The 24938-nt window shown below is 42.6% G+C and overlaps 1 protein-coding gene across 2 annotated transcripts in view; it reads left to right on the top strand.

Moving 5' to 3' along the window:
- Positions 1-1556: 1556 nt before the first annotated feature.
- Positions 1557-24938, top strand: part of TTBK2 (tau tubulin kinase 2) — a 211876-nt gene continuing 188494 nt past the window's right edge. For both annotated transcript variants that reach the window (XM_045014242.1, XM_045014241.1), the window contains exon 1: positions 1557-1873. The gene's annotated coding sequence lies outside the window, so the exon portion shown is untranslated. The remainder of the gene's footprint in view (positions 1874-24938) is intronic.

Genomic DNA, 24938 nt, shown 5'->3' with positions numbered 1-24938 from the left:
GGCACAATATAAAGGAGAGGATACACGACCCCCCCCCCCATGTGTCTCCTCTGTCCAGTGCTGCCACCCCTCCATGCCCAGCTAGGGGCCACCATGCTGTCTCTGCCCCACCAGAATTACCTGCGGGGCTGTGTGGGGGTGGGTGTCTGTCCTTCTCCCAGACTGAGGAGGTGGTCATAGCAGGAGCAGGCCACCCCTTCTGCTCTCTGCCCAGGCCTGGCTGCTGGGCACAGGAGATGAGCAAGCTGGAACCATGCTGGGGGGGAGAGGGGATGTTGGCTTGCTCGGCCCCTGTCCCCAATTCAGTCGCCTCCCAGCCAGGCTCTCTCAGGCAGCAGCTGTGTGTGCTGCACAGAGCAGTGACCCAGAGCAGCCAGTGCGAAAACTGGCTGCTCCTGGGGTCCTGCCCCTTTCACTCTGGGCCTGGGCCTGGCTGCCAGAGAAAGCAGCATAGGGTGCCCGGGAGCAGATGCATCAGGAGAAGGACAAAGCCCCTCTCTCTTCCCCATCCCCCGCACCCCCGGGCATGCCAAGCAGCACTCTGTGGGGGCACTTGACTCTACATGTCCCTCCACGCCTCACCTATGGAACTTTCTACTATAAGGATAAGGGCTCATTGGTGCTGGAGAGATGGAGCCTAATTCAAGGCTGGGCCAAAAATATAGAGGGAACTCCCACAGGAGCAAAGAACTGTCACAAACCTCACCACAAAGTGCAAGGTGCACTCTTGAACCTTCCTTTACTATAAACACAGAGCAGCGTGTAAGTACAGAAAACAAACCCTAACCCCCGCTCTGCCAGACGCAGGCAGAGATGGAGAATAAACTACATGGATGTAACAGCTGCAAGTCACGTCTTTTAGAGCCTGTCTTCACTGCAGTGTTAGCACAAAGCATCATTCGACGGTTGCACTAACCCCACTCCTGTGCATCCACACGCACCTCTAGCAGAGGTAACACTCAGCTCGCCGGCTGCTGGGGGAGCGCAGGCTGCAGCTGGAGTGCTGCTGAGGGTGGAGCTAGCAATGCAGTGGGGACGCAGCTACTCTGCTGCTCTCACTCGAGCGAGGGGAACCAGAGCCCGGGCTGCAGAGGCGAGATGCTCCAAACGCACCCCGGGAAGGCGCTGGGACGCGGCGGTGATGAGCGCAGACCGTGACGCTGCACGGAACAGAGGGCACCTCACTCCGCCTGGGTAAGTCACAGGAAATCAGGAGTCCCGGCTCCTAGCCCGGGGCTTTAACTATCGCCTGCCGCCTCCTTCAACGCCTCCGCCGCGGCAGCCGGAAAACTACAATACCCAGAATGCACTTCTGCCATTGTGACTCTGTTAACTGGTTACCGCTGCTCTCAAGCAAACCTGGAGGCAGCGGTATTTCCAAGGTACGCCCTCCTGTCATCATCAGTGATATTCCTGTCAGCCAATCGGCGGGCGAGAAGCTCGTTAGCCGTCAAATCAGCGGCCAGCGTGGCTGCAGATGGGCGGTGCTCTCAGAGACGGCAGGCTAGTTGGCGCTCGGAGAGGGGGGCGTTTATTGCGACGGTAGCGAGACCAGTCGGGTCCAGCGGGGACTGCAGCAGGCATGGGAGGGGCGGCAGAGAAGGGGTTAACCCTGCTGGGGCGGGGCACGGGCCCCGCAGTACCCCACTAGCGCGCCTTGCCCCCCGGCACGAGTCACCCCGCCCGGCGGGCTCCCTCCCAGCCCGCCAGTCACCATAGAGACCGCACGCGATGGGCAGCCGGCTGAGCCGGGCCCCGCGGCGCTAGCCCTGACCGCAGCTGAGGGGCCGCAGGCGTTAACCCGGCCCCCCGCCGTCTGACTCCCCGTCGGGGAGGAGCCGCCGCCGCCGCCGCCGGCTCGGCCGCGTTCCAGGTGAGCGCCGCCCGCGAGGCTCAGATGGTCCAGACCTGCCCCCCGCCGGGCCCCGCCGCCGCTGCCGCCTTACTATTGTGTTGTTGTTATTTATGGCTGGTCCTTTGTCTCCACGCTGGGGACGGGGGCCCCGGGCGGGCGGGCGGGATGCCAGGGGAGCTAGAAATGTCCAGGCATTATTCGCGGGCGCATCCCGCAGCGCACTGGTTCCCACATGTTTGTACTGGTGACCCCTTTCACACAGCAAGCCGCTGCGTGTGACCCCCCCCTTATAAATTAAAACCACTTTTTAATATATTTGACACCATTGTAAATGCTGGATGCAAAGCGGGGTTTGGGGTGGAGCCTGACAGCTCGTGACCCCCCCCTGTAATAACCTTGTGACCCCCGAGGGGTCCCGACCCCCAGTTTGAGACCCCCTGCCTTAGCAGTTGGCGACTGGGGCTGGAAACCGAGTGGGACCATTCGGGATTGGCCGTGCCGGAGCTAGGGGAGAATTGTAATTTGTGTGTGCCCGTTAATGGGTAATAACCGATGACATAAGGGTGATGAGCGCTAAGGGGCAAGGGAGGAACCTTCCCGGCTACGGCAAGATAAGATCCCATTGCCAGATAATTTCCCGATTGGTTGCAGATGGACTGCCAGTGACGGATGGCTTTTTGCTGCATAAAAGCACTTTGGGTCATTTGGATGAGAGGTGCTGTTATATATTGTAAGACGATTATTATTGAAATCTTAGTTATGGTGTAATGCTGATGGCATAAAAGGTGCACAGAAGCTTTAGCATGCTACAGGATGCTCTGAAAGATATTGTTATTACTGTACAGCACAGATTGTCTAGATTGGGGGGGGAGAATAGTTACTCCTTTATTTGATATAAGGTCACCAGGTACTGGAGTCCAGCAGCCTTACTCTCCACCTTGGCCTTTCTACTTTGAAGTTAAATTTATAGGGACATGATTATGCTTTTTAGTTTCTCTTACTAGAAGAGAATACACAATATTATTAGCAGATATTTCTCACTTGATGTTGAAACAGCCAAGTTTTATAATAGATTTTTTTGTCTGTTTCCTTTTCTTATACAAATATGCTATGGACGTGTGTGTGTATTATATACATGTATGGGCAAGGATGGATGGAGAATCTGTCTGGTGTCTGTCACATTAAGCACTAGAGACATTAACAGCAGTTGCATCAATATATGAATACAGATATGAGATATGCCTCAGTAGGCCACAGTTGTAACAAATAACCAAACAACCAAACCTAATATGGCAAGGGCCTTTTAAAAATACGATTTTATCTGCCACTGGTAGTATTTAAGGATGTAACAAAATATATTATTTCTGAATGTATAGATGAGGGTTGAAAGCTGTGTTACAGCATCCTTGCACTTCTGTTATCATGAGAGCAAAAGCAGTGAGAGGACAAAGATTGGTATGGAATTTCTAACCTTGACGGTTAAATATGCTGTGGAAATAGGAAACACTCTTTAGTGTAGACAGGGATGGACTTACAATTTCTAATCAACTATTGTATGTCAATTGGAAGAACAAAAGAAGTGGCATGTTTATAGCTTTACATCTTCTATACAATGCATGGTATTTATGCTGAAGGTTTTTATGATGAAGATGAAAGGGAATGTGTGAATTGGATTATAGTGAAGACATTTCTTATGCAGACAGTGTACATGGAGAAACAGTATTTAAAATTAACAAGCTGCTTTTATTTTGAATGAGAGAAATTTATTAAGTGGCTTGATACATTTGTTGCTATATACATTTTTTAATATTAAGAAATGAGGTCCTGTAAAAACCTCAGAATGAGTGGAGATTCTGAAGTTGAGCAGTGAAGTTGCAGTATCAGAATAATAATTTAAAGCCAATAAGATATATTGATTATTGGGATGGGGGATGCAAAGAACATTGTACTGCTTATTGTTTCATTTAATACCTCTTAAATATAGTTAGCATTGAAATGAAAGAATGAATTCAATGTTGCAGATCTGCCAAAAGCTTAGTTTTTGTTATAAATCCTCTGTAGGTAATGCTGTGTCTTTGTTGGGGTGTATCTGGGTGTGTGTTAATTCATTTTTGCTACAGTACTTGACAGAACAAGAGGTTAAAGGTGATATCGTCCTGCAATTTTTTTTGTGTCCACGGTAGCATTGACTCTCAACAGTGAAATGTGGGACAAATGTATTCAATATTCTGCATAGCTCAGTACAAAATCTTTTCACCTCTTGACAATGACTTCTCAGGATTATACAGTGAAATGTCCTAGTAATGTATTTGAGTAAGCAAAGTACTAAGTCTTAAAGTTAAAGTATTATCCTAGAGGTAGTCTTGTAAACATCAGTTTGATTTGTAAAGGATGAGCAAAGTGATTTGTGATGTGTATAAAAAAGTGACTATACTTTTTGCTAATGCTTTTTATTTGGCTTTCATAAAGTTATTTTTGGCACAGTATATCTAAATACTGTATACAATGGAAATGTATTATTAGCTTTCTTCAGAAAACATTTCCATTTTTATTTTGATTTGCTTCAGATCTGCTACTGTGTACTTGGTAGCCACCGTGTCTTTAACCTCTTTGTGGTATTTTGGAAGCAATAGGGGGATTAGGCAGAGAAATTCAGACTGATAGAAAATGTATGAGAGTGGAAGTCCATGAGACATTAATCAGGTCTGATGGAGTTATATAGTACTGCATGTTGCATTTTCTGTTAAATTGTAACACTGCAGTTTTCAGGCCACAGAGGGTTATATGTATATTAAAATAAAAGTTGGTTTGTTTTCTAAAAGGAAAACACTTTTCTTTATGCATAACTATATTTTAACTTTTATTGCAAGAAAATTATAGAGCGCCCTGATACAGCCAGTTATTTTTGTATATACAATATTAAACATCAATTTGGAATGTACAAAGTACAGTATAAGACAATCAACAATATTCTTTTTATATCTCCTGTTAAACTAAGACTTGATCCTACTGTAAGAATACACTGACAAGTCTAAGCTGGTCTTCTGTATAGTTTCTGTGTATTCCCATTTTCTGCATCGTCACCTTCTGCTCTCTTAAACCACTATTCAAAACTGTAGAATCTGGCTAAAGGGGCAGAGAGACAGCTGCATATTCAATTTAAGACAATACTGTTCTTTGCAATCTCAGAGGAATGCCTGCTATATGGGCCAGCCAGCCACTCTTTTCCCCCTCCCCTTTCCACCTCTTGAAACACCCTCTCCTCCAGTGACAGATAAACCAGGAACCTAACAGACCATTCAACATTTATCATGTTTAGTAGACAATGTACTAATCATACAAGAGTTAAAGTTTGCAGAATCAGATTACTACAAATTGCACACTAAAATATCCAAGAACTGTAGATTATGCTTTGGTTAAAAATGACTTGCCATCAACCAGACAATGTATTGATTTCTTCTTGGCATTAGTGGTGAAAGAGATTTGTTCATCAGATTAAAATAAAATATATATATTTACCTCTTTTGACTTGTTAGAATATTAACATAGGAATTAAATATCTGATTTATCTTTCATAATTTTTGTATCTATTGCATTTCACTCAGTTTAGAAAGTGAAACTAGACAGGATAATATAATTTCTTATGCACCTGCCCTGTTCTTTACTGGTTGGACTGTGTATGCTACAGGACAACATTTAACAAAGGTCTTCATTGAAAATCTTGAACACCACATAATGTAAATAGTTTTTGTAAAGCAAAATTTAGGCCTAGGCATTTTTTACACCATGCCTTGTGACGCCCCTACATATCCCTTCTCTCAAAACATCACCTAGCCTTTTACTTGGTCTTAGTTTATAATCAAAACCTTCAGGATGGGGTTTTTTTTGGGTGTGTGTGTGTGTGGTTTTTTTTTTTAATTGTCAGATTTCTCCAACTTTTGATATATGTATACTCTCCATTTGACAGCTTCTTCCACCCCGTTTATTAAAAAATTTGTGGTATGTGCTGAACCCCATTACATTTTTCATCCTGAGCTAGGTATGGAGTGCGGTATGCTCATAAGAACACAATACATATTGTTATGACTGAGCTGGATGAAACCTTGTTATGGGCTGAGTTTAAAAAAAAAACTCAGTGAGGTTGATGGGTTTGAATGCACACATCAGTTGGCATAACTGTAGGGAGAAGTTAATCACAAACCCCCAACTAAAAAGGAGTTTTAGGCTAGGTGGGTCGAGGGGCTTTTGCTTGAGTATTGTTTTGGGGTAAAGTGTGTGGGGGAGGAAAGGTTTAAAAGGTTTGGGACCGTAAGCTAAGAAACTATTCTTGTGTTTCTGGTTCCTTCTGCATTTGGAGAAGTAGGACTTTGCACATTACTTGTAAATAAACAAGATTGCATCAAAGAAAATATGGGACTCTATTGTCAATTTCTGCCCCCAATTAGAATATTCCCATGGCCTTGAACTTTGAGCTGCTACAGTTCAAAAGGGACAACACTACTAATGATATTTGATGTTGGGATCTCTTATTCTCACATTATGTCTGGTTCTGAATAACAAGATCTGGAATCACAGAAGGATAGATGCCAGAAAATGTTATAATTTATCCAGGGCAGTTGGATTGTTCTGGGTCTTAAACGTGGACTTAATAATTTTTTTTTAAATAACCTACTCTACTTTTTAAATAGCATTGGTGACTTTTTTGTGAGGAGTTTGTCTATTTATTATATTTAATATATCCTCTTAGATGTGAACCTGTTTATTGATATGATTGTCACCACAGAATCACATGACCTTATTTGCCATGTGATAGTCTTCTCCTGAGCATGTTCTCTCTGCAGTAGAAATTCAGTTCATGCCGGTTTTGGCATCCTCCTTTCTGCATAATGCTTTCAAAATGGTGAAAAATTTGTTAAAAGATTACTTGTGATTTTTGCTGGTGGAGCACTCATTGCTATAGGTAACTTTAGAAATTATAAAATGCTGTATTACTATTAGGGTTGTGTCATCATTATGCAAACATTTTTTTTAAACTGATTCACTATCCCATAAAAACGACCTTTAGATTTTTTTTTTTAATTTACAAATGAAAAAAACTCTGTTCAGTCACTCCATTTTTAAGTCAAAACCTTTATTTCTTTTAGCCGTTTTACTTTGACTTTTAAAATATGTTGTTCTGTGATACATAGGGGTTTACCAAATTCATGACCATAGAAAACGCGTCCTGGACCGTGAAATCTTGTCTCCCCCTGTGGAATCTGGTCTTTTGTGTGCTTTTACCTTATACTATACAGCTTTCATGGGGGAAATAAGCGTTTCTCAAATTGGGGGTCCTGACCCAAAAGGGAGTTGGAGGGGGGGCGTGTCCCAAAATTATTTTAACGGGGTCATGATATTGCGACTGTTACTTCTGCGCTGCCTTCAGAGCTCGGTTGCTAGAGAGTGGTGGCTATTGGCTGGGCACCGAGCTCTGAAGGCAGCACTCTGCCAGCAGCAGTGCAGAAGTAAGGGTGGCAATACCATACCATGCCGTCCTTACTTCTGCACTGCTACTGGTGGCAGCACAATACAATACATACTTTAAAATGTAGTATGAATATTTAATATTTATTATTTTCTAAATATGGATTGCATGAAAGGCTATAATGGCTTTGAGGAAACTCTTCTTGTCTGTTAGATTAATAATGGGAGTAGGTTTGTTTGTGTGTTTTATTTGGCAGCTCAGCTGGTGAAAAAGAATATCTCTGCTTGGACCAGGACTCTTCTATTATGTAAGAAATTGTGTGACATGACTTCTTTGGCATATTGAACCGTATGTTTGCAATACACAAATTGAACTACAGAGAAGGTCACCAAAAGACTTACAAGCCTTTTGGTCATCTGACAGTTGGACTATTAGGTATACTGTTGTGGTCTCGGAGCAGTGTTGTGGCAAACTAAATTTACATGGGAAGATTATTATTTGATTACTAGTGCTACTTCGTAGTCATCTTTTGATGATCGATACAGACTCTTCACCCATCTCATCCTAAACACTTTCTCACTTTTATATATATATATTAAAAAGGCCATAAGGAGACCATTGTGATCATCTAGTTTGAGCTGCATAACACAAATCATGGGACTTCCCTGAATTAATTCTTGCTTCAGGTCCAATTGTGGTTGAACTAGAATATATATTTTAGAAAAACATCTGATCTTGATTTAAAAAATTTCCAGTGATGGAGAATCCACCATAACCCTTGGCAAATTGTTCCAATGGTTAATTACCCTCACTGTTAAAATATTTGCATCTTGTTTATAGTCCTGACTTTGGCTATCTTCAGCTTTCGGGCATTGGATCTTGTTATACCTTATGTCAGCTGTGTAAGGATCTGAAGGAGGTGGGTCTAGAATCTGGGGCTTTGAGGACCCTTGGTCACTGACACTCCCTTGTCACCACCAGGAGAGACAGATGAAGCAGCACCTCACTAATCTTGAAAGGTCAGGTCATAGAGGAAGTCCTGTCAGTACATCCAAGGTCTAGAGTGCCTGATTGGCTTGCACTCATGACTTAAGCCAGGAAGTGACCTGGTTGGATTGTCCAAACAACTGAGCAGACTTCCTATTGCTGCCACATTGGACCCCACTCTTTGCTTGTGTCCTGTGATCTGCATCCAATCCTGTTCTTGGTTCCTGACCTGCTTCTGTCCTGTTCTTGGTTTCTCCTGCCTTACTCCAGCACCTAATCTCAGTTCCTGCCTTACCGCTGCTCCTTGTCTCATATCTGGTTCCTGCTGCTATGCCTCACTTTTGACCATCAGCTCTGATATCTGACTCCAGCTCTGACCTCTTGGTTTGATTCCTGATGCTGACTCTTGCTCTGATCATTAGACAAGGCTGCCTATATCCTGGTTCCAAACATGTTAAATTGAAGAGCCCTCAGTCATTACTTTTTGATTCCCCATTTGAGAACCTACAGTCTGTAGTCAAGTTAAGTTTAAACATTCTCATGGCTCTTTTGAATCCTCTCCAATTTTTTAACATCCTTCTTGAAGTGTGGACACCAGAACTAGACATAGTATTACAGCAGCGGTCGCACCAGTGCCAAACAAAGAAGTAATATAATGGGGTGGCCAAACCGCGGCTTGCGAGCCTCATGCTGCTCTTTTACAGTTAAAGTGCGTCTTGCGGTGCTCCCCCATACTCCTCTTATTCTCCGCCTACCAGACGAGGGAGGGAGGGAGGGGCTCAGGGTTTCTGCCCTGCTATAGGGTGGTGGGACTAGGAGCTTCTGGCAGAGATGACTAGTGCCTGTTGAGAGTGGGGGGACACAATTTAAAGGTTTGTCCTCCCCCCAACAGCTTGAATCATGCCCCCCCCTCTTATCCTCAATGGCCCCTCCCTGCAGTTCCCAAGTGCTAGCTGCATGAGGAGGCAGCCACAAATGGCTGGGAGCTGCGGGGAGGGCCCACTGATTTAGCTCTGTGGGGAGAGGCAGCAGCAAAAGCAGAGGCTCTCCCTGGAACTCCCAGCTGTTTGCTGCTGCTGCCTCTCCCCACTGCCGCAACTCTCAGCTTGCCTGCTACAGCAGCTGCCATGCAGGGAGGGAGTCCTGTGCCACCATGTGATCGAGTGGGGCAAGCAAACCCTGGCAAAAATCTGGGGCATATGTGGCCGCCCCCATGCCTCACCTCTGCTTAGCAGAGAAGGGGGTCTTGGGACTTCAGCCCCATGGGGCATGTCTGCTGAATCTTGGGGCTTTCAGCCCCATGGGGCATGCCTGCTGGGGCACAGACTTTCAGCAGGAGCAGGGCAGAAGGTCCAAACCCCCGCAGGTGTCTCCCATGCGGCTGAAGCCCTGAGGACCCCACCACCACCACCGCAGGGCTGAAACCCTGACAGGCTGCCCTGGCTCTCAAACTTCTGAAGATTGTCATGTGCATCTCAGAGGGTCAGTAAGTTTGGCCACTTCTGTAATATAACTTTCCCACTTCATATTCCTCTGTTAATACATGGTAACAGGAGGCTCTGCTCCTTTAAGGATCTGGGCCAGCTAGCACTGCTCAGTTATCAGGCTCAGCTGGGAAGTGTTCAGGTTATTCCTGGGAAGGGCTGAGAGCTCACTTGGCAAGGAAGCTGTAGGAGGCTGTTTGGCTTCTGTGACTGGCCCTGGAGCAGAGGAAGAGGTGTAGAGTAAAGTGACTCTGGGCCCCTTTAGATTCTGTTGGTCAGGCGTTTTTGTGTATCTTATTTATTTAATAAACCATGTCCTCACAGAACATCCTGAAACAGACTTTGGCCTAGTATTAGTCTTTCCTGGAGTAGGGAGACAGGCCAGCAGCTTACATATATCCAAGGATCACACAAGGCCTTTTAGCTACATTATTACACTGGGAGCTCATGTGTAGCTGACTATCCTCCTAAGTCTTTTTCAGGATCACTGCTTCCTAGGAGAAAGTCCCCATCCTGCAAGTGTGGCCTATATTTTTGTTCCTGGATGTATGCCCTTACATTTGGCCATATTGAAATGCATATTGTTTGATTGCTCCCAGTTTACCAAGTGACCCAGATCACTTTGTATCAGTGGCCTATCCTCTTCTTTATTCACCTCTCCCCCAATCTTTGGCGAGGACACAAACGTAAGCTATTAAGTAAAATATTAAATATCATAGGGCAAAGGGCTGATCTGTATAGGACCCCACTAGAAACAAACCCACTTGATGATTCCACATTTTACAGTTACATTTTGAGACCTATTGTTAGCCAGTTTTGAATCTGTTTAATATTCACCGTGTTAATTTTGAATCATGTTAGTTTCTTATTCAAATGCCTTATGTGAAGTTTAAGTATATTGCATCAAGACTAAACTTTTATCAACCAAACTCATAGTCTCATCAAGAAGATCACATGTTATGTTGACAAGATCTGTTTTGCATAATCTTATGTTGATTGGCATTAACAAAATTACCCTCTTTTAATTCTTTATTAATAAAGGCTGGTATCAACTGTTCCATTATTTAGCCAGAAATTGTTGTCAGTCTGACAGACCTATAATTACTTTGGTCATCTTGTTTACACTTTTGAACTAGTAAGACAGCGTTAGCTTTCTTCCAGTTCTCTGATGTTCCAAGACTTACTAAAATCAGGCCAGCTCTTTTTAAAACTCTTGGATGCAAATTACCCAGACTTGCTGATTTAAAAATATCTTACTGATATTTCATCATCATCATCATCATCATATGGTATGATATGGTAGCTTTTCCCCAAAACAGACCAGAAATATTTATTGAACTCTTCTGCCTTTTCTGCATTATCAACAGTTCTACCATTTCAAGCTTATAATTGACCAATACTATTGCTAGTGTTACTTTTTTCCTGATATACATATTATTCCTTTTTATTGTCATTAATTCTGCTGACCATAGATTTCTTTTTCTGTGCTGCTTTGATCAGTGTCCTATAATTGACCTCTAAAAGGCAGCCTTTTTCTCACTGATGATCTTTTAGCAGATCATATCTATATAACTCTATCTTGCATCTGTTTTTTTAAATGACTGTCTTGTTCATTAAATAAACTATTGCTAGTAAAAAATTATCAAACCCATCCTTCAATTCAGATTATCTTGTCAGCTATTGCAATATATCTAAGCTTCGCTATCTGAGTTTGAGTAAAGTTATTAAAGAGCTGATAGCAAACTGACTTCAGCAGCACCTCTCTTCTGCTTTGGCTAATATCTATCAGACCAGGTTATGATATGGGGATAGAACTGAAGGGTATCTCCTTAGTCTCATGGACAGAAGACAAATTTAATTGTTGATACTAGATCTATGTATCTTCAATATCATTAGTCACATGTTGCTGTTGATTTGCCTTCAAGAGACCTATCAGGAATGGGATGAGTTGCACAAAGCTGGCTTTCCTGGTTTCCCGATGGGCTCCTCCTTCTCCCCAATATCTGACCTTTGGTGTCACTCAGAGTTCAGTTCTCTCGCATTCTCTATTCAGTATAGGTCCGAATAGCAAGGGAGATCATGAGAATGTGTGGACTTAGGAAGTTGACACGCAGTTCCAGATCTCATCTTCATCAGACATAGCCAGCACTAATACTTGGATGTTCCAGTGGCTGAATGAGAGAAGTATGAGAATAAAAAATAGTTGGCTCAAGCTCAAGCTGAGAAGGATGGAAGCATTGCTGGATGAAAGGAACTAGCTTTGAGGGACTAGCAAGAGCTCTTGCCTCATCTTCTATAGAGGGTATTTATTTGCCTTCCTGTGGTCAAGGTGATGAGAAGACCTGGGTAATCATCTTAAATCCTTGGCAATCAAATAGAAGCTGTAGTCAGGAATGCATTTTACCTTTTTCAGCCTTTTTTGCATCTCATTCTTTGGATCCAGATGTAGCCACAGCGATCCATGTCTTTATTGCCTCCATGCTGAACTGCTGCAACAGGCTGCTTCTGGTAGCCAAGTCTCAGGCCACGTAGCAATGGCAAATGGTCCATCATGAAAAGGCTCATTTGTGCAATGTAAATTGATGAGCACCTCACATCTTTTTTTGTATATACCAGCTCCCCATCCAGTTCTAGATCTTCTTTGAAGTGTCCTTATATTACTATAATGTTTTCAGTCAGTTGTAGTCAGGCTTTCTTAGAAACTGTTTCTTGCTCCAGGTTTCACTCTGACATCTTAGAGCCTAGATGTTCTTAGCTGAAGTCCTCAATTGTGGAATTCTTTACCGAAGAAGGTCAGGTTGAGCCTGGCTCTTACCACCTTGAAATACAAAGCAGAATGCATCTATTTGTTCCCTCAATAATGATGGCTACAGAACAGCTGATGTGGTCCGTCAAGGAGACAAAGCAAGAACATTTCACAGAAGAAAGTGATATGAGTGATGGAAATTTAGTTTACTTTCAGATGACAATGATACTTTAAAACTTGTAAGGGGTTGGCACCACAGGGGTGAGTCTTCCTGCCAGTTGTCTCCAGGAATTAGCTCATTTTTCAGCCAGGAGCACCCTCTGCAGGCCGGTGATCCACCTTACCTCACTCTGCCCCCGTGTCCCTCCACTGAGTTCTGCCCCCCTTCCAGAACCCCTCAGTCTCAGGGTCTCCCCTCCCAGGGGAACCCCCACCTCGCCTCAGTGTACGGCTACTGCCAATCACCATCTAGCCCCACTTCCTGGGGTAGGTTGCAGTACATGCCACTCATCACAGGCAAGGTTGGGTTGGACCTGCTGCCTCTCTCAGTAGCTGGGCTGCCCCTCTGCAGCCCCGGTACTGGTCTTAGGCCCTCAGCTAGGCCCACAGCCTGGGGGTTTTCCAGGCTGGCGCTCCCCAGCTCCTCTAGCATTCCCCAGCCCTGCTCCACTCCCAGTACCCTGCTCAGCTCCCTTGCAGCCAGGCCCTTCTCTCTCTACAAGCAGAGAGAGACTGACTGGGTCCTGGCTCATTGCCTCTTATAGGGGCCAGCTGGGCCTGATTGGGGCATGGCCACAGCTGAGCCTACTTTCCCCAATCAGCCCAGGCTTCTTGCCCCAGCCACAGCCCTCTCCTGGGCTGTTTTTTAAACCCCTCAGAGCAGGAGCAGGTAACCACCCCGCTACAGACCTCTAAATGCCACTGAAGTGGCTGCATTAAAAATGCCAACCGTAGATACTGTCTTTAAGACTCACAAAAAGAATGGTTTGTATATATTACTTTTGCATTCTCTTAGGCTGCAAGTTAGGGATGGTATGGTGTTGGTTTGTATTTGACCCCAATAAACTTGTCCAGTCTCTACCAGAGACCATTACGTATGCTTCCTTTATATCTGAATGCCATGGAGGAAAATTATTTTTTTTTTGCAGTCTTAGGGTAGCAGTTATGCAGAAGCCCCTGCACCCACTGGCTGAACGCTTACATGAATGTGATGAGTGACCGTCCATATTTTGATTGTTGTTGGTAGCCCTTTGCTTGTTCTGGGTGATTTTTTTTTGTTAAAAAGTTCACATAATGTGCCTTCAGTCACTTGTGATTAAATGCATTTTCTTGAGTTCCTCAGTTTGAGAGAATTTTTTGAAGTAATTCTCTCATTTGGCTATTGTATAGATTTGTTTTTTAATGACAAGAGTGTTCTGTGGATGCCCTAGCTACAAAATTCCCTCTTTTGGACTATAATTTTATTTATTTTCAGATTCGTTTTTATAAAAATACTTCCCCAATACTAAGAACAATTAAACTTCAAAAAGTTCAATCTTAATTCTTTTAACTCAAATTTTAGCTGCTTGTTCTCTGTCTTCTGTTTTACTAACAAAATTCAGGCTCCAATTCCTTTTTGTCAATATTGGACAAAGTTCACTTTCAGTCACTGTCTGCAGTTCTCTTAACTCCACCTTGAATCTCTGCGGAGCATCATGTTGAGATAACTTGTTTATTGCTTTGAGTGCCGTTGAAAGAAAATCTGATCTGAGTATTTTTAGCACAATCTTTTTTTTATAAGGATTAAATGTATTTTTCACTTATGTAACAGTTTTATATTTTTTGTAGAGTTTTATGCTCAGTGGCTTTTTAATATTTGTGTCCATTCTTAACTCCTCAATTTTGTAATGGTTTCCCAATATGGTGAATTTGCAGCTCTTTTAACTGGCGAATGCCTTTAATTATTCTCTCCTGTAATAGATCTAGGACTGAGTCTCCCATTTCCTCTCATTCACTTTCTTTTCCCTCGTTTTAGGCTTTGTTTTTCTGTCCCTGGAGATGTTTCAGTTGCATCACTATAATCAGTCTTCTTCCTTAGGTTTAAAAAACTTGTGTAAGGAAATCATGAAGAAGCTACATTTTTGGTGTTTGAGTAGGCATCCAAAAATACAGGAAGCATGATGCAAACTTGTAGAAATCAGGGTTATAATCAGCTTTTTCATTTTTTTTAATAAAACAGTAAATGTCAGTGCAATCCAAGAAGAGATGAAAAATTCCTATTGTAAGACTTGCTCATAAAAATTAGTCTTCACTTTTAGCAAATAAAGACCATTCTGCAACAAATAAATTGTCAGTGTCCATTGTTTTGGGAGGGAGGGCAATGATTGTGGATTTGCTCCTGAAAATATAATAAATACACAAAAAAATTATAAAGTAGTTGGGCTTTCTACTTATACAGCGTATGACCCATAAAACCAAGGAAATGAAAAGGTAAGTCACCCAATGGTAAATAACTCGTCTATCTACAAGCTCATACCTTACCATTCCCACAATTTCTGTATACTGGAGGGGAGCCCAGGCAGTGCAATTTAACTCCCTTCCCCCCCCCCCTTTTCACCTTTCTGCACACACCACTGTACCAGATTATTTCCCTCCAACACTAGTAGTTGATTTTGTAGGGAAAGGATAATTTGGTGATGGGTGGTAGAAGGCAGGCACCCCTAGAGTGGCAGAGTTGAAGTTCACTACTTGTGGTAGTAGTAGTAATTTGTGTGCTTGTAGGTGGAAGAGTTATTTACCATTATGTGGGCTAAATTTTCGTTTCCTTTGTGGATTTGTGTTGAGCAACTTTAAGTACTTCACAGGTAATTTTTTTTTCATATTAATTTCCTAGGTTTTTAAATACTTGATGCGGGGATTGGAGAAGGTGGGAAGGTGGTCCTGTTGGAGGTAAAAATGCAGATGCTGATGGAGAATTTTATCTGTCAGTAGCTGTGCATTAATCATTCTTTGTTGTAGGATAAAATCTGACAGGAAAATAGTGATCCCAAAAGAGAAGGTTTCAGGTGAGGGTTGTCCCCCACACACCAGTCAGTTTTACATGCACCTGACCACTGTCAACTAATTGGGTATGTATGGTTAAACTTTTTGGTTAGAATATGAACAGCAGTAAAAAACTAATATAAATCTAATTTTTTTAAATAAAACAACTACCTGATGCACCAGAACTAATCAGGATCCATTTCTTTACCAATTTGAGTAGGTCAAAAGTGTTAAAGACCGAGAGAGTGATCAGCATTCCTAACTGGATTTGCTAACAAGTGCCTCCATCGTGTTCTAAATTCTTATTGCAGATGGTAGGGGCCAATGAGGAAAGAGACATGATATTTTCTGGCCAAGTGGCTTCAACTTTATTGAACCTGGATATCTCCTAAAAGCAGCACAGCAGAGGAATGGTAAAATGGAAGAGCATGGGAGCATCTACATGCCCTGATACCTAGCCCAAGTCTTCTGCCACCTGGTGATCATGGAAACAATCTCCAGTGGCTTAAGATATCCTGCTACTATTTGTTTCCTGTGGTAAGGACTAATGGATCTTTGATCAGGGCTTGGGAAGAAGCATGCAAAACCTACTTATGGTTGTGAAATGTTCATGACCTTAGAGTGAGTTGCCGTTGCTAAACCTCTTGCACACCAGGTCCATGGCTACTCCTTGCTGTAGTGACCAACCTCTTTTCTGGAGCAACTACCAAAATCTTTTCTCCCTGGCAACAGGAAAAGGAAAATTAGCCGTGGTGTTAGCAATGTTCATTACAATCCTATCCCTAAGAGTAGTGGTTCTCAAACTTTTGTACTAGTGACCCCTTTCACATAGGAAGCCTGAGTGCGACCCCCCCCCTGTAAATTAAAAACAATTTTTACATATTTAACACCATGATAAATGCTGTGGGCAAAGTGGGGTTTGGGGTGGATGCTGACATTGTGACCCCCCCCCCGCCCATGCAACAACCTCGCGATCCCCCAGGAGTCCTGACTCCCAGTATGAGAACCCCTGCTTAATCATAGAATATTAGTGTTAGAAGAGACCTCAGGAAGTCATCTAGTCCAGTCCCCTGCTTAAGGGATGTCGTGGCCTCCTCTTATGAGGTAAGCCTCCAGTTTCTGACTTTTAGAAAACTTCACTTATGTACTGCTACAATTTGAAACCAGACTCTCTCCTTGAATGGGCGCAGGCACTGTTTTTTCTAGCACTAACTGAGACTCATGGAATGGGGGGGGGGAGGTGCTCAAACACATCAGAAATAATATCCCATTATTAAAGATGTGCCAGACCAATTGTTACAGCTGAGTGTTGTCAGAGTACTACCGGTGTGGTGCTCTGCTTTCTCCTTGTTGATATCACTCGGCTGCGTGCGTGTGTTCCCTCTGTGTGCTGCCCCAGCTCTGCGCAGATAGCTGACACTGCAGACCTGACGAGAACCCCCAATAACCACAGAGTCCAGTAAGATGCAAAGCCACGTCGGCTAGGTTTATTTCGATCTTGGACACCCTTGCAGGGTCCCCGTAGATTACTTAGTCTACCGGGCGTACTGCAACAGAGTGCCTCTTGGCAATGGACCCGGCTCAGTCAGTGGCGGGACTTTCCACTGCCCCCTCGGCTGGATAAAGACACCGCCCCAGGGGTACATTCTTATACACAGGTACAAACAAGTTACACATCACTCCTGACGTATTGAGGGGCCACCCCTCTACGCAGCGAGGTTCAACCTCTCTACGTATTAAGGTGCCGCCTTCTACCTTGTACATGTTGGTTTGATCAAAACAACTCTATCCATCATTTTACCCTTTTGCCCCTGTCATTGGGATGGGTCGGCCTGTCCTTTTATTATCTATGGAATGTTTCAGTATAGTGTATTCTAGTGCTGTGTTTATACTTCGGTATGCTAGGTGAATATATGTTTATGCAGCATCAGCCCTTTTCTTGCCAGCTTCTGTGAACTGAGCCAGCCTCTGGCTCACAGCTTAACTTTGCTTTATGTTAGCAAAGTCTTGACCATTACTTTAGTTCAGGCCTCAAGCCTCATACCGGGCCTTTATCAGGGCCTGCACTTACTACATTCCCCCGCTTTTTGTCTTTTTATGGGGAGGATGTTTACCCATTGTCCCGGAAAAGCATAATGTACGGACTAAAGATAACCCAGTGGGCTAAACACTGTTATGTGGTTACCTTATTTTACCATCCATACACTTATGCCCCATCTGTCTTTATAGTCTGCACATTCCCTCATACGACTTTTAGACAGACTTTATTATCTAATTATTTTAGTCCCTTACGTTGGGCCTGGGAATGTTAGGTCTGGGACCATGGATACATGGGGGGTGAGTAGCCTCTCTGGTGTTTTATTAAGGGCCTTGTGAGAACATACAAATATAAATGTAAATGTAAAATATGGAATATACATATTGTGTATATAAATATGAATATGTATATTATGTAACATAAAATATATGTAATATATACTAATCATTTACCCCTATATATAGGTATATAGCTTATAAATGATTGTTATTAATTTGTTAATTAGTGTGCTTTAACTTCTTATTCCATTACATGATTGTTTGGGTGTACCACAGCAGTGTTGATTGCCATTTCCATTCCCTTGTTCATTTTACCTTGCAACTTGGCTTTCTTTGTTTGACGGAACATATAGCAGCACATGCCTATTAACATTTATTATTATGATTGAGCCTTAGAGGCACTCCCAGATAATTAATATATATGAATTATATGAATATGGCATATATATTTGTAGTGTGTATGGGCATATATGTATAGTATGTATGTGTATTTATGACACCACCTTATATTCAAGCATAACCATGTTTTTCCAATTTGTTGGTGTACTCTGGCCCTTTTCCTTTGGTGACACAGATAGAAACACACTCTCATTAGGTCAAGTATCAGAGGGGTAGCCGTGTTAGTCTGGTTCTGTAAAAGCAGCAAAGAATCCTGTGGCACCTTATAGACTAACAGACGTTTTGCAGCATGAGCTTTCGTGGGTGAATACCCACTTCTTCAGATGCAAGTGGTGGAAATTTCCTGCCCCAGGGAATATACCTGCCCCAGGAAATTTCCACCACTTGCATCTGAAGAAGTGGGTATTCACCCACGAAAGCTCATGCTGCAAAACGTCTGTTAGTCTATAAGGTGCCACAGGATTCTTTGCTACTCTCATTAGGGCAATTTCAGTGACTAGCTCTCTCATTATTAGTAGGCTGAGTGTTTTAAAATACTGGGATAGGGATTGTGATAGTGTGTCCCACAGTGCATATGAGAAATAAAACAGAAATTTGGAGCAGTGACACTACCACTGAGGCCTTTATATATAAATATATTGTAATTAGTTACTACATGTACTATCCATTCACGTTATAGGTTATTCTTAAGGCTGGTTGTCACCCTCTGGTCAGCTTTACTGGGCAGGAAACAGAAGTGGGTAGCTTCTCTGTTCCATTGGTTGATGTAGATCCAGTTGTTTCTTATGGATGCTGTCTTCCAGATAACCTACTGCATGGACAGTAACCAATTTATCAAATATTGCTGTGTCAGGATTTAATATTGGTACCCAGACACTGAACAAGATTGTTTTGAATAACATGTGCCTCAGTTAGGATGCAGTGTTACTGACCCAAATTATGACTGGTACTAACAGGCAATTTGTTTACCCAATTTGTAGTTACTATGTAACTTAGTTTCTTTACCAATTTGTTTTTTCCTTGTCTTCATGTTGTTTGCTGCTATTCGTTTGTTGATTTTTACCTGTGTGTTGGTTAAACAATTTAACAAGGTTATACATATTGTACATCAATCATACAATACAGCAATAATACAGCAGTACAATAATAATACAGTAGTACAGCAATAATACAGCAGTACAGTGATAATACAGTTGTTTTTACATGGTAACCAAGTTGAAATTAAATGACAGTTTTTCTGGTCCAGCTAGTGGTTTTTAGCTGATTGTTAAATTAATTGTTCATATATTGTAGATAGAGGTGTAATTGACCAGTCTCTTATTTATAAAACACTTCATTTTTCTTTTCTTGATGCTTGGGGGTTTCTTCACTGTATACAGATATGAACTGGTGTCTTCAGGGTGTGATATTTTTTGGTGTCTTTGGTCTGTGGGATGCAACTTAAACAACTTTTTGTTAGTTAACATAGTAAAGATTTTTTTTCTTTTCAGTAACCCAAACTTAATACACAGTTTTAACTTAATTTCTTTACAATGTAATAAGAACAATGTAATAGGGACCGAGTCTTTTCTAACACAAGCTATACTTTTGCAATTGTTGTATAGACATTCATTTTCATTTGAGGTGCATTACTAATATTTCATAGTAAATATAAGGCTTAACAGCTAAAATAAATGCTCACAATCTTCCATGAGAAGGTGTATTACTTTCCTTTGCTGAACACTGTTTCAGCAAAAGAGTTAGTATCATAATTTTAACAAGCTTTTTAGAGTTAATTTGCCTGTGATACCAATTTCACTCTTGTTAACTGTTTAGAAGCACAAACTTTAACAACCATTGCTTCCCATTAACATAACATAACAAAAGAAAAGCATATAAAACTAAACCAACTATAAAATTAAACCAAAATAAATTTTAAATACAGATACATGCAAATATTTTGAGGGTATTTGAGGGTATACTTTCATGATGCTCTGTTATGTTTGGGAGCCAAAGGTGGAAACCTGTTGAAAATGTGGAAACCTGTTAAAATTGTTTGGTTAGCTTTATGGATAAATTGTTATTTTAAAACATTTTGGTTATGACATTCTTATAACTGTATTTAAAAGTGCAAACAAGTTTATAAAAAGCCCAAACAAGAAATTGACATTTTGTTAATATTATCTTTACCTTAATGTTGAGGTTTTCCCTTACATTTTTTCTTTGAATAACAATAAAAAAAAAAAAGTTAAACACACACACCACCTGTCCTGATTTTTCACACTTGCTGTCTGGTCACCCTAGTTAATTTTATTATGCTGTCTAGGTTCTGCACCCTTTATTTATTTATTTATTTAAAAATCCTGGCTTCTCATATAGTGCAGATTCTCCAAATTTTGTATTTCAAAGAGGAGATCTTGTGTTGCATTATTCTGCTCCAGTGTTCTTTGCCAGAAAAATGCTATAGTTGAATGTTGCTGAGTGAATCTGACTGTGTGGCGCTTCCTCTCAGCCCCAAGTTCAGGTACTACCTCCAGTATCTTTTTTGAATGCAGATTCCCCTTGGTTTTGGGGATAGTATCATCTGATTTTTAAAAGTGGTTTGGTGACACCTCACTTACTTCAGACTTGCAGACCCAATGCTACTTTTCAGTGGAAAAATCTAATTTAAAATACTGGACCAATTTTTCTTTTAGGTTGGAAGGTAAAGATTAATGACCTCAGTAAGAATTCCAAGGAGCATATATCAACGTATGCAAGGACTCAGAATCCCCTGGGAAATTGGGGGCTGTCATCATGGAGCTCAGGATGTGGGTACATACCAAAAGCATGGGGTTTTTTGGTCTTGTTTTTGTTTTTTTGCCCCTCCAACGCATCCACAAATGCACTCAACATGACAATCCATGCTCCTGAGTGTGTGTGTGTGTGTGTGTGTGTGTGTACATTTTTTAGTTACTTCGTACTTTTTAGTTAGAATGTACTTAAGGAATTGTTTAAAAAGTAGAGTTACAATGCTAAAATACAAAAAACTTTCCCCTGCATCATCTGCCATGTACTTTGGGTTAATGTATATAGATAAGAAAGTGAAACTGACCAGGCTGGTTTCACTTCTGATAATAAGGAAATGCAAGAAGTAAACTCCATAAATACTGAAAAATGAAAACTATAGTATATTAAACTACTTCAATTTTTTATAATTTCATGAGTTATTAGAAGCACATGTATTAATTTGTATTTAAAAATGACTGTGTTCCTGTAAATGTTAGTTTGTATACTTCTCCTGATGAAATGTACATTTCTGAAGTTTTGAAAAACCCTTTTGCTATAATGTAGTAAATTGAAATATTTTGCATTTGACCTTTTTCTGTAACAATATGGAATAATTTATCATTAATATGTTACATCACACTACCCTCTACAAGGTTGAAAAACTAGTAATGTTACAGGGTGATATCAGATATTTACTTACGGATATAAATACAGTAAGATGTTTTGGTGACATAATGAGTCAGTGCTTATGATGTCACCAAAACGTAAGACCCATTTAGTATCTTGTGAACAGTTTATCTCCTGCTATTTTTAAAATGTTGTTATGGAGCTCATGACTATGTTGCCGGCTCAAAGAGCCCGAGGCGGAGCAACAGCGGTTCGTTGCCCGGTGTGCGTCGCACTAATTATCACACCAGGGTGGAGAAGCAAAACCAGGTTTATTTGAGCCCAAAGAAAGGTGCCAGGGAGAAAAGCATTCTCAAATCCTGCACGCCCGCTCGCAGGCGGGGTCCCAGCATTTATACCCCCCTTGTTTGTGTAAGCCTTTTGTTCGGTTTTCCCCCTCACCCCTCCCTTCCCAGCAGCAGCTACATTAGGCATTACATTTCAGCGTGTTAGAAAAGGTTCTCATCCACAAGCTTATCTCTGGCCTTCACAGAACAAACGCATACAGATTTTCCTTCCCCCTCTCCCCCTCCTCCCCGCCGCTTTTGCTGTTTTAAACTCCTACATTTGCAAGCTGAGATTGCTGACAGTTACATATTTTGCTTGCAGTCTGTTAGCATCTTAGGCTGGTTAAAGTTCACAGCATGTAAGAACTTTGGTTCACTTCAGGCCCAAAGTCACAACTTTGGTTTACTCAGGCCTAGTGGCACCAACAACTACTTCACTATTCAAGCCATGTTTCCTTCCACTTCCCTTTATGTAAGGTGATGTTTTTAATACTAAAGAGATATATTAGTAGTAACAGATATTTGAGTAGGATTGCAACTCTAATTGTTTTTTCTATCCAGCTGCTGCCCATTTTTCTGTGGCTATTTCCAGCTCCTCTCTCAGAGGCTATTTTCTCCACTGCCCATTCTCTGCGGCTCTCCGCATTTGGTACTCTTGTTCTTGTTTCAATTTCCTCAGCACTAATTCAGCCAACTCCAACTGAACAGCTGTTTTGTTGAGGATTATGCCAGGCTGACCCCCACTGTTCGTAGGGGAATTGTACTGCTGCATTCCCCACACCCTTATTTCTTTCTGAGGGGTATGACTGCTCTACATGTTACTTACCTTGTGCCATGAGCATAATTCTCATCTCCTGTATGTTTCTTTTCTGCTGGAGTTAATCCGTGTTCTGTGCACAGATGCTCACACTGCGCTTTGGTCAGTTTGGCATATGTTTCTTGTTTGCTTATTTTGTGCTGCCTTTTGTTCTATTGTCCTCTCTTGAAATAAACAATCAGAAAACAACAAAACCTTTTTCTTTCCTGTCCAACCTTATTACTTATGAATCTTTAGGAGGTGTGTATCAGTATACTTTGTAAGTGCCTTGAGTGTGAACATTGGTTAGCTCATAAATTGGGTGCAGATCCTGTTGACAATGCTATTGTGACATATTTCAGGGTTAGCTGAGGTGTCCCGAATGAATCGCTACTATCTGTTCACAATGGGAGGGAGCCACCATTGCCCACCAGGTGAAACTCTCTCCAGCTACTGGCAATGCAGGCACTCTGCTCTGGGCTCCATGAGCCCTGCTCTTTCTCTTTGCAGGCTAGCAATTTACACATTCCACTCTATTACACTGGAGTCCCCCATTCCCTATTGTCTTGACACCCCAGTGCACTCCTGGTGTCTGCAGCCTCTGGAAACAGTGCACCCTAGTTCACAGGTTTCACTCTCCTTAGCACGAGGTGCTTTGACAGGTAAAACCAAATGGAAGTTTATTTAACAGAGCTTGGGATAAAGATTCAAATAAAAGCAAGGATAAGAGTTTGAAAACAAAAGGTTACAGGTAAAAGAAAAACATAAAACACATTCTATAGCTTATATTTATTAACAAGTTATTTTCCTGTCTTATAAAATACTTCTCACTCAATGGTTAGTTCTTTCAGCACTTGTCCAGTTTTGAAAGCTGCGATCCACTTTTCATGAGTCACTCTTGCTTTCAAAGTCTTTCCTTTGTAATGGATCACTGCTTGGGCCATTTCTTCTCTTATACAGTCACAAGCTATTGTTTCTTAGTCCCAGAGGGCCAGCTCTTCTGAGAACTCTCCTGGGGTTTGTTTGTCTTTGAGTGTACTCAAGTCTGCATCTTCCCCAAACAGTAAACATAAACTGGCTCAGTTGAAGGATGTTCATTGTTCTCATGTTGGTTGGGTCTGCTCTCAGACTTTCCCTTCTTGGGTGATAGGTTTCACTCCCAACAGATTTGGAACATACATATCCTACATGTTACATAACTCTAAAATTGATTCCTATAAAAACATCTTGCAATAGTCATCACAATCAGCTAGTTCTTAGCTTTTGGCAGAGATCGCACATTACCTCCTTCAGTGTAATATGGAGTGTAAATGGTTGGACATGTAATACCGGGGTTCTCAACTTTTTTCTCTGAGGCCCCCCTTGACATGCTATAAAAACTCCAGGGCCCAGCGGGGGTGGAAGGGCCTCAGGCCAGGCATAGGCATAGTTTATTGGTGGCGTGGGGGGGGAGGGGCCAACGGGGCTCGAGCCACCTCCACATGGCAGGGTCCAGGGAGGGAGTGCCATCTCCACCCCCTGACTCACCTCAGCAGGCCACCCAGGCTGTCTGGGTTGGGGAGGGGTGTGCAACCAAAAATTATAACTCAAAGGTGGGGCTTAGCTCAAAAAGTTTGAAAACAGCTTAGGATGCAGGAAGGGACTCACTAGGGGCTGTGTGTGGGCAGGGGATAGCTCAGGGTGGAGGTAGAGAGTCGCTAGGGGCTGTGTGCAAATGGGTAGCTCAACTTGCAGGGAGGGGGTAGCTGGGGCTGTGTGCAGGCAGGGGGTAGCACAGTGTGCAGGGAGAGGGGTACTAGGGGCTGTGTGTGGGAAGGGCATAGCTCAGCGTGTAGGGAGAGGGGTATTAAGGGCAGTGTGCTGGGAGGACTCCTGGAGGGGTCTGCCAGCCATGGGGCTGGACCCTCCCACCCCCAGGGGTGCTCTTACCAACTGCCTCTGTGGAAGCAAAGATGGCTGGGAGCTGAGGAGCAGCTTCAACCTGGCACCAGCAGGAGAGGAGGGAATGCTGCCACTGCCTGCTACATGGCACCAGCCAGAGCAACAGCTGCCTCGCACTGCCCGGCTCTGGCTTCCTGCCTCTGACCTGGCCAGATGGTGGGGAGATGGGGGGGAGGGGGGATGTGTGAGCTGCCCCCAGGGCTGCCGTGATCTTGTGCTGCAGTTGGG

Source organism: Mauremys mutica, chromosome 4 (assembly GCF_020497125.1).
Source record: "Mauremys mutica isolate MM-2020 ecotype Southern chromosome 4, ASM2049712v1, whole genome shotgun sequence".
NCBI lineage: Eukaryota > Metazoa > Chordata > Testudines > Geoemydidae > Mauremys > Mauremys mutica.
Note: the sequence above shows the minus strand (reverse complement) of the source record. Positions and strands in the feature narration are given on the sequence as shown.